Raw genomic sequence first — 10,460 nt, forward strand, 5'->3', positions numbered from 1 at the left:
AAAACTCTGGGATAATGCAAAATGCAACCTGTTTTTGTAAGGCAGCTTTCCACGTGAAAAGTAGGCACCACCTTGCCTGCATATGTACGAGTTGCAGCTACCAATTGGAGAGAGGAAGATTAAAAAAAAAAGAGCAAGTGAACAGGTTTTTCCAGTTTTTGCTGAAGCACAAATCAGAACAAAGGAGCTGTTGGACAAACAACTCATAACTCAGTCACCTGAGACTTTGCAAATCAGCAAGAATAGAAAACGGGGAAAACAAAACAAAACAAAACAAAAAAACACCAAACAAACAAACAAACAAACAAACAAAAAAAAAGACAGTGGTCAAATGAATTTAGCAAAATGAATTTGTTGTCTTCCTGTCAAGCTAGTCCTGCTGAGTGGGCTGGTTAAGTTACTAATGGGAGGATGCAAAAATTATCTGTGGTTTTCATGCAGAAAGAGGTAGTCACAGGAAAATGTTCAGTTCTCCTTTTGCTTAATTCACCAGTCTGGTGAATGTGCCTAACCTTGGCTGAAGAGTTTTACAAATGACCCCAGTTTAATCCTTGTAGCATGAGGTGATATTTGTAATACTGAGTATTCCAATAAAAACTGGTTTGATTCACTGTCACCATAATTAGGGACCCTGTAGGTATGGGTCTGGTGCAAGTTAAACACTTTTATTAACTTATTCATAGATTTTGTTGTTTTATTCTAACTATTGCATTTGATACACTTATTGGTAAGTTCTAACCTCTGTCCTTTAATAAATCTTTATTTTATAAATAAATCACGTTTGAAAATCAACCCTTTGCTCTGCACCCATCTCCAAACACTCATGAACAGACTCACCCAAATCCTTCTGGTCTGTCCAACAACTGCTGCTTTTTCTCTTGATGTAATTTGCCTAATCCCAAATACCACTTGTCACAAATAAGCCTACCTACATTGGTAAACCAAAAGGTATGACACTTCTAATACATGATGCAATTCATTACACAGGATTGGGACTTGGATTTTTCTGGCTACTTCCTTGACCAGCACTGCAAACCCATAGAGTTCTGATCTCTCTCTGTCTTCTCAATGTTATCAAAAGCGAGGTTAGTATGTCTATTTTCTCACCATGTTTTCTGGATCCTTTCAGTAGAGGTCTTTTAAAAAATAGGGAACCCATGTGATTGCCAGGTCATACCTTTGCCACCACTTGCTCTTCACTTATGCTCATCATGTTCCACCCTTCAGCTTTCATCCTAAAAGTCTATTATCCATCACATGCTCCATCTATCTCTTGCTCTGTTCTGTCTAATAAACTGTAATATTTAATTGTGAGGTTCTTTAAAGGTAACTTGAACTGTACTGCACTGAGATGAAAAAAACAACAGGACTGTTTCAATGGAACATTTGCTGGTAATGACTGCATTTCTGTAATGCTCTTACCAAATATTTCAAAACATATTGCGAACACTAAATCAGCTTTCCAATGCATCTGTAAAAAAGATATTCCCAAAATGGTTTTAAAACAAGTTTCAGAGGTGCCAAGCTCTTGCAACTCAGTTTTAGATAAGTGGGAGTTAAAGAAGTGCTTGACACATGAAAATTAGGCTATAATTTGCCTGAAGGCATAAAACTCAGGTGTCCTGATACATAGCTTGATGACTCAGGCAATTTTTCTTTGATTTGAAGCAACTACTTGAAAACAATGTAGAAGGTTGGTTTGTGGATCTTCAAACATACTCTGAAATCACAGCAGCTGCTACAAAGGTAAAGGTTGAAACTATAAATCAAATGTTTCTGATAGGTTTTGTGACCTTGCTAAGTTTCCTTATTAATTGAATAAAATGTCAGCTCAAGTTTTCAGAGGAAGAAAAAAATAGTAGTACTATAATAATGTTAGACTATTTTTGCTTTTGTTTTTTTTTCTATCTATCTATCTATCTATCTATCTATCTATCTATCTATCTATCTATCTATCTATCTATCTATCTCAATATCTATCTAATCATCTGTATCTTACAGAACACGCTTCAGTAGTAAATGTCCCACACTCAACATCTTGATTTTTGTCTCCAAAGGGGGGGGAAAAAACATTCCATTCCTTTGTACAGTCTTTAAAAAGCCTCTCCAAACTATTTCCATTCAGTTTGTGTGCAAGAGACTTCCAAGCAGTAACCTTACTGTGTAAAGGCTGTTTGGAATTCTGTATAAAATGCATTTGGAAGTCTAAATCTATTTACCGAAAAAACAGATTAATGCTGTAGCTATATAGTGCTTTCAACAGAAAGTTTCCACAGGTCCAGCATTTAATCTGGCTTCTCTGCAAATGACAGAAAATACAGCTTTTGGGCACATTCCCTTAAGCACCTGACACTCACAGTAGGTTTGGGTTTTTTTGAGTCAAAAATAGAAAATTTAAAAATATATACTTATTAATCTACCATTTTGCTTAAGCAGTGTGCCACAGCTTGAACTGCTTCTTTTAACAGAAATTCTTTTGTCCAGTTTGCAATGGTGCTTAACTTTTGATTGTTCAAAAGTTGACTGTCACTGGAGAGATGTACACAAATACTCTTTCTACTCCTCCTTCATTTGTGACCTAGGGCCTCTTCATGCTATCAGGCCCCCAAATACCCTCAGGCTCTGATATAAATATTGGGGGGGAGAAAAAGACAAATTTATTTGAACTGTGGTAGTAAAATTTTAGTGCCTGGGTCTGGATCTCAAAACTACTGTTATCCCTGTGACATTAATCAATGGCAAAAGGATTTTTGCAAACTGTAGGAGAGAGGCAGTGATTGAGAACTTGTGTAGACTTATTTGACTTGTGTGACACTTAAATAAGAAAAAATGCTTTAAAATGCTTTAGAAGTTCTTTTAAATGCTTAAAAAGCAGTAAATTGAAAGAATATGCTCACATTACACAAGAATCCAAAACTTTAAGAAATTGAACTAATTAAATTTGCATTTGATATATTTGTCCCAAGCAATATTTTTATTGCAACTTTGTCTTATATACATTTCTTTCATATTCTTCTCTCACCTTCCTATTCAAGAGTAAGGAAAGTAGTGTAGTTTAGAAAGATGTACGATGGCTGTACACTGTTGCTTGTGTAGCAACAGATTTGATTCAAAAAGTTGTAGCTCCCCTAAGGCCTAGCAGGTCTTCATTGTCCCATACCTGCAGCTGAGGCCTCCTCATTTGCACTATTTCAGTTCTCTTTAAACTGGATCTGTGAAATTTTGTGACTAGAAAATACCAACAGAAAGCTATCAACAATTCAAAGGACTTAAGTTCCCAAAATGAACCTATCATTAACAGAATAGTAGAATAAAATAAAGAATTTGAAAAAAAAATTATTGGAAAAGCAGAACAATTGTAAACTCTGAATCTAATGGGTTCAACTTACATTATCATTGAGCTCTTCTATTTATATATATATCTATCTGTATATGTGTATACATGTATGTATATACACAAAATACACACAATATAGATTGTGTAAACAGACTACAGTCATTCAAGCAGGGAAGAAGCCAGATGTGAGGACTTGATAGATCTAGATTTGTGAAAATCTGACAGGGTTTGCATAGCTAGGCAGAGCTTTATGTGCATTCACTGTGATTTCTGTAGAGTATAAAGGAAGCTGCTCTAACTACATCTAATTTCTAGGCTGAGGTATTTGCCCATCCTCCTTCAGAGGGAGAGTGCCATCTACTGAATCATTCCTTTATGCAGCTCCCTTGAGCCTTGTCCCGCTCACGGACTGACAAAATCCATTCAAAGGGGTTGTAAAACTGAAGAAGGTTTTAAAAGGAAAAGCAGCTGCTTTAGGTGTGAATCTCTGTTGTAAAGCACCAGCTGCATGTAAAGAACCAGGCCAAAGATGGAAAATACAACCATTGACTTGTGCAAGCTTGTGCTCCAGCTTTTGAAGAGATTAGACAACTTCACTCTGGGGTTTCTCCATTCCTAATAAATCCTTGGAACTGAGATTACATTACTATTTGTAACTCTAAGCTTAGAGTGGCATTGCCTGATTGGACAATCCAATTTCACTGCTCACTATCAACCATGGACTTTCCTACTGATTCCTCCTTTCTGTGTTAGTGCTCACGAGACATACAACTACTCAGCCGACTTAACTGAACAGTGACAACACCTGGTAAAAGTCACCAAGAGTCTGGCTTGGGCCAGTGATGACACACTATTATTGTGCTGCTTTGTCTTTATCTATCTTCCCATTGACTTGAGCTTCATACTTTATTGTAAATTTTCTGGACTGCTACTGTGTTCAAATAAAGCAGCAGTTTGTGTCGTGCCCAGAGCTACTGTCTCCTATAATAAAAAACAGCATATAAATTGAAATATTTTTGGTATGTTTTATTCCTTTGAAGAAAAATATAGTGTCTAAAACATCAAAGGCAGCTCAGAGGAGCCCACGTACCTTAGAGGTTTGAACAAATTGTATAAAAGGAAAGTTAGATTTTACAAGGCAAATTACCACACAAAGTCATGGAGACAGAGGATAGGGAAACCTGTCAAGCTGTATTTTATGTGAATGCCCTTAGAAAACCATTGGTTTTATGTGTTTCAAAGCACAGGAGCCTGTCCTGACACCTGTCCTGTCCTACCAAGGTGCTCCACTGTAGAATAACACAGCCCATAGCTCAAGTGTCACATTTGGCAAGACAAGGAGTGAACAAAACTTTGGAAGAACTTGCATTATTTGCCATCAGGCAAATATATTTGAAAAACTTTACAACAGATTTTCAAAAAAGTTTACATTATAGTTTGTTTTTTCCATCTGGGCACAAGCCTGTTGCCTTAACAGAGAACTGAAAGAGTAGAAGTCTTTCTGTACCATTGAGTCTTTCTGCCCCACGTGTCTTATATTGGCTTGTGTGCCACAAATCGTTTGTTGGTGCCAGTGGGATTGAGTGCACCCTCAGCAAGTGTTCAGCAATACCAAGTTGAGAGGTGTGGGCAGCACACTGGAGGGAAGGGATGCCATCCAGAGGGACCAGGACAGGCTTGAGGTTTGAACGTCATGAAGTTCAGCAGGACCAAGTGCAAGGTTCTACACCTGGATTGGGGCAATCCCAAGCAAAACCACAGGCTAACAGAAAATGGATTGAGAGCAGCCCTGAGGAGAAGAATTTGGGGGTGCTGATGGATGAGAGGCTGGACATGAGCCAACAATGTGAGCTCACAGCACAGAAAGCCAGTTGTGTTCTGGGTTGCATCCAAAGCAGCATGGCCAGGATGAGAGAGGGGATTCTGCCCCTCTGCTCTGCTCTGGTGAGACCCCACCTGGAGTGCTGCATCCAGCTCTGGGGCCCCAACACAACAAGGACATGGACCTGCTGAAGTCCAAAGGACCAGAGGACTGGAGCACCTCTCCTGTGAAGACAGGCTGAGAAAGCTGGGGTAGTTTACTCAGGAAATGAGGGAGCTCTGAGGAGATCATACAGCAGGCTTCCAGTACCTATGGGTAGGGGCCTACAGCGGGGCTGGAGAGTGGCTTTGTACACGGGCATGTAGAGACAGGACAAAGGGCAATGGCTTTAAACTGAAAGAGGGTGGGTTTAGTTTAGATATTATGAAGAAATTCTTACTGTGAGAGTGGTGAGGCACTGGCACAAGTTATTCAGAGAAACTGATGCACCAGCTGCACAAGTGTTCAAGGCCAGACTGGATGGGGTTTTGAGCAACCGAGTCTAGTGGAAGGTGTCCCTGCATGAGCAATTCTCAAAGCCACAAAAAAATAGGTGTATTAAACACAGTCAAATTTCAGGACTGTTCTGAAAACCTTACAGGCCCTGACAAATTGTCTTCTCTCACAGGCTCCTTATCATAGCTCAAAGACCCTCTTCATTAATAGTGCCTTATTGTTGGTTACACCAAAAGCTGTAGCATGTGTGTTGCACTTCAGATACACATCCATTACCTCTACCCCTGCAGAAAGGAAAACCTTAAAAGGAGAGAGGGAGTTCTTTCTCTCTAGGCTAGACTGTTCATCAGTTAACTACACTGTTTTTATTTCAGCCCCAACTACTCACTGGTTGCTCCCTCCATAGAAGGCTGCATTTCAAAAAACCTCATAGCCACAATAAATAGAACTAACCAGTGCATCACTTTCCCTACACATGGAACAGCAAACCAGCATTTGGGGATTATGTCTGATTCTCATCTTCCATGCCCCCCTTTTCTTCCATCAGTTGTTTTTGGCTGTCTCCCAGTCATTGTCCATCAATCCTCCCAGGATTCACAAAACTCACGTAAAAGCGGCATATGTGCATCCCTTCCTTTTTCTTTCTTTCTTTTTTTTTTTTTTTTTTTTGTGGCGGGTTGTTTTTTTGTCTCTTGCCTCAAAAATAACAGACAATAGCCTTCTAAAGATATGTATCAGCTTATCAGCTGTGTAACATTCAAGAAGTGCGAATTGCTCACTAATGCTCTCAAGTAAATGATGTGATCCTTGGGGCTGTCCTGTGCACGGCTTAAGAGCTGGACTCGAATGGGACCATTCGAACTCAGAATATTCTGACTGTGTGAACTCTAGGACTTGACCAGTGTACACCCCTTCGCAAATCACTCAAAGGCTGTTTACTCTCAGCCCTCGGCCGCACCTTTTTGGCGGTCCAGAAACCTCTCGGGCGCACTTTCCCCGAACGCGGCGCTGCTGTATCGCAACCAAGCGACGGCCGCCCGCCTGCTGCAAAAGGTGCTGCAGTAAAGCGCCGCGGCACCGCCATCTCCCCGCCGGCGCGGAGCACGGGCTGCCAATGCCGCTGGATGCCGAGCCGCAGCCTGCGCCGCGCCGCGCTCTGCACACAGCCCCCTCCGAGCGACTCCTCTCCTGTGCGTGGATGCGCACCGCGCCCCACAGGTAACCAGGAAACGGCCGGGGGGAACCCTGCGCTCTCGCTTCCCTTCGAGGAACGAAAAAATACAAGGCTACAGCTTTTAAGCCGCGGTCGTGCGGGGAGAGCCGGGGGCCACAGCGGGCGGGACACGGGGGCCCCGGGCGTGGGGCAGAGACACAGTCCGGCGGGGGCGGACAGCCACCAGCCGCCATCTTGCTTGCGGACGGGTACCCGAAACCAAGATGGCGCTCAGGCGTTGAACCTCGCGCTGGCACTTTCCCCGCCCAGAGCGGAAGTGACGTTTCCGTGGCAGCAGCCCCCCGCGGCCCCCGGTAGATTTTGCTTTTCCCGGCCGGCTGCACTTCTCTTCCTCCGGCGAGACGGAAAATGGCCGCCCGGCTGCCATAAGGGAGCGGGGCCACCGGGAGTTCCGCCCGCCAGGTGGGAGAAGGGCGGAGGTAAAGGAGCTGCGTGGAGGCTTGGCGGGGCGGTGGCTCCTGGTTGGGGGGAAGATGGCGGGGGGAGCCTGAGGGGGAGCAGCTCGTCCCCGCCCCCTCGAGCGCGCGGTGCTCGCGCGCCGCGCCGTCCCGCCTTCCCCCGCCGCGTGACCTCGGCGCTCCGCAGCCATTATCCCGATTATCCCGATTATCCCGCGCCAGCCGACGGGAAGGGGACGGGAGCGGGTGGTCACCGTCACCGCCCTGACGCGGACCACCGCTTCCTGCGGGAGCCGGACCGAACCGGTGCCGTTTCTCCCTGCGCCCTGGGAAGCGAAGGTAGAAGGGGAAGGGGCGGTGGGAGGCGGCAGCGGAGCTGCCTTGGAGCTGTTCCGCGGCTCTTGGAAGCCTGGTGGGATGGGGCTGTAGGGGTATGTGGGGAATGGGCGGCCGGCCGGCCCTGTTGTGCTGCCGTCCCGGGTGCGCGGCCTTTCGCTTTGGGCCTCCCTGAGAGAGTCGGGAAGGCCCGAGGGGATGTGGCTGTACAACGCTGGTTACGGGAACGTTAAATTGTCCCGTTATCCTTGTGGGTGTGACGCTGACGAGGGAAACGGTGCCCGGGAGAAAGGATGCTTCCCGCTATTGGATCAGCCTTTACGGTCGTTGGAGGAACTTCCCTTCGGGCATGGCTGTGGTTCAGGCGCTTGTGCCTGAAGTACCCCACGCCTCCCTGCGCCTTTCCTGCTCTGATTGCAGATGCCCGCAAAACCCACTCAGGGACCGCAGTGGGTTTTATGCCCCTTGCTGAAAGGGACTGTTGTGTTCCCAGTCTTGACTATACTGTACTATACAAGGATTGTAGGATCATTCCCGTTATTTCCCCTTTGCTTTGTAAATCCCCTACTTCTCGCCTTTAATTATGTGAAAATCAGACACTTGTTTTGTGTGTCATATAGATCCTTTACGAAGTCAGTACAACTCATCACTTGCATATCTCGGAGATCAAAGTTTTGTCCTCAAAGGAACAGATAAATTTTACTACAGAAAGACGCGAGGACATGCAAAACAAAGGTGCTCTTGACTCTGCGAGTAGTCACTGCTTAAGCAATGCAAGTGTATAAAAATATCACTTAGAATAGTTCTTCTTGGTGTGGGAGGGATTGGTTGAACAGTGTGGAGTTGCAGGAAAAATGCTGTCTAGCTGCTTTTCTCCTCCCTTTTCTTCGTCTTCCTCTCTGATAATCATGCTATTTTGGACAGAAGTGGGGAGAATGAAGACGGGTGGCATTGAGGTGTGCTCTAGGCATGCATCTTGTGGCAGGGAGAGTAAGATTTGCATCCTCCCATTCATGGCTTTTCATGTTGAGTGACAGGCTGTGTGTTACATATATCGGTGCTTGGAGCTTGAGTGCCTCTGTCCTGAGCAAGGCTTTAGTGGGCCAGCCCGTGTTGAGCAACTTCTCAGGTGTGGGCTGACAGAATCCTGGGAGCAGGAGGTAGGAGCACGTATCATGAAGGAGGGCCTGTTCGCATTGAGAATGAAGAAAACTTGAAGTGGTCGTAGGAATCTGGAAAAAAATCAGCAGGGAGCTGTTTGGAGCTAGGGTGCAGATATTTGGATGGCTTATATTTAGGCTGGTTGTCAAAGAGAGATAGTGCTGTGGGGGTTTGTGAAATGACAAAGAACATTTGGGGTTTGTTTACAGGTAGTGGAGGTAGGTGACAAAAGCTACTGAGGAAAGTGCTCTGTTTGTGTGAGAGTTTCTCCCAAAGATATTCCGAAACAGTGCGTTGCTTGCTTGTTCATTGTGCTGGCACTGGCCTCGTGCAGCTTTGTGGTAAGTGGGATCTGGGAGGTGATGTGCCTGAAAAGGCAGCTTTTGTCCAGAGTAGTTTTCTTACGGATCACTGCTGCAGCCCACCAAGCACCTCTGGGGGTATCAGTCTTGGAACAAACGAGGGCGGGAAGAGTGCCTTTTCTGCAGCAGCAGTTCTAGTTAGTAGCAGAGATTGGGGAAACCACGGCGTAAGGGCGTATGAAAACAACGGTGTGTAAAACACATGCACGAAAGTAACAAAGGCTGTCCAAAACAGTATGTGTCCAAAAGCATGCTAATTCCTTTTTGCATATGGACATATTTTTCAGGCACATTGGCTTCTTTGTTTTTTTAGTTAGAGGAGAAACATGGTTTTGTTTGCCAATAGTATTACATAAAAGACAGCTAACAATCATATGACAGTTTTGCAGAGGTGATTTTGCTGTTACTAGGATGCTGTTTTTTGGTTTAATTTACAAATATTTTCTGTTATTTTCTGTGTAGAAATTAATGAATTGGGGGGAGAAAGGCCTTTGTATGTTTTACTGTTTCCATTATATTTCCAACGTATGAAGTAGGGGAAATAATGCTTCCCACCTTTTATTTGTACATAACAAGATAGCTTGGGCAAATTTGCCATGGAATTTTAGTCTTTGTAGGAATCCAAGTCACCAATGATCCAAGTAGGATGGGTTTAAGTGACTATGAAATGCATTGTATTCTTATGTGTGATGTGCCACTGCTACAGTTGTGGACATTAAAAACGAGGGGGGAGGTAGAGAGAGTAGATAAGAAAGCACAGCAGATCTGCACGCATTGAATAGATGACTTACAGTGCTGTCATCATTAAGACTGACTTCCTTTATTTCAGTGGGTGTATTATGAGAAACTATTACAAATTCTGTGGAATTTTGTGAAGACTGTCCTATCCCCTTTTGTGTTGTCATGGTTGTATAATCATCCCGTCTTTTGATGCCTGAATCTCTGAATGAAAACACATTTTGTCAACAGCTTTACTTAAACAAGATTATGATTTAAATCTACCTGACAGTTTTAAAGCAATATTTAAGCAAGAGAAATTCAGACTACTAAATAGCTATAAATGAAGTGTAGCTAAAATGATGGATCTAAGAGGAAGCAGTGTTTTGCTAGTGTAAGTTGGGTATAACTGTCCTAAAATGTCTTAAACTTACATGCGATGTATAACTTGTAAAGTTATAACGAGATGTGTTGTATCTACAATCTGTGTACTCTGAGTAAACTCCGACGTCAGTGGTGAAGTCTCCTAAAAATACTATAGAAAAGGAATTTTCCTCGTCCATTTAATTTTTTTACTGAACATAGCAAATGCTGACAG

Source organism: Cinclus cinclus, chromosome 3, assembly GCF_963662255.1.
Source record: "Cinclus cinclus chromosome 3, bCinCin1.1, whole genome shotgun sequence".
NCBI classification, from domain to species: domain Eukaryota; kingdom Metazoa; phylum Chordata; class Aves; order Passeriformes; family Cinclidae; genus Cinclus; species Cinclus cinclus.